This window comes from Buceros rhinoceros, unplaced genomic scaffold (assembly GCF_000710305.1).
Source record: "Buceros rhinoceros silvestris isolate BGI_N320 unplaced genomic scaffold, ASM71030v1 scaffold10574, whole genome shotgun sequence".
In the NCBI taxonomy this organism is placed as follows: domain Eukaryota; kingdom Metazoa; phylum Chordata; class Aves; order Bucerotiformes; family Bucerotidae; genus Buceros; species Buceros rhinoceros.
The window spans coordinates 5,937-6,600 of NW_010407676.1; positions in this window are offsets into that span (position 1 = coordinate 5,937).

The window sequence follows — 664 nt, forward strand, 5'->3', positions numbered from 1 at the left end:
AGCTTTACTGTGGATTTTCTCTCCCTCTTGTCTGCCGGTGGTGTAGGGGCTCAGGGAATGGGGGTTACAGCCAGTTCACATCTCTCTGCTGCTCATTCCTCCTCAGGGGGAGGACTCCTTACACTCTTCGCCTGCTCCAACGTGAGGTTCCTCCCATGGGAGACAGTCCTCCCTGAACTTCTCCAACGTCTTTCTCACAGACTGCAGTTCTTCACACACTGCTCCAGCATGGGTCCCCCACAGGGTCGCAAGTCCTGCCAGAAGCCTAGCTCCAGTGCAGGCTTCTGGTGGGGTCACAGACTCCTTCAGGCATTGAGCAGCTCCAGCTTGGGGTCCTCCACAGGCTGCAGGTGGATTTCTGCTCCACCGTGGACCTCCATGAGCTGCAGTGAGACAAACCCCTCACCATGGTCTTCATCGCAGGCTGCAGGGGTATGCTGCGGTGCCTGGAGCACTTCCTCCCCCTCCTTCTTCACTGACCTTGGAGTCCGCAGAGTCGTTTCTCTCATATTCTCACTGCATTCTCTGGTTGCAATTGCACAGTTCTTTCCCCCTTAGATAAGTTGTCACAGGGGCTCTGCCACCATTGCTGATGGGCTCAGCCTTGGCCAGCAGCAGGTCCATTTTGGAGCTGGCTGGCATTGGTTCTGTTGGACATGGGGGC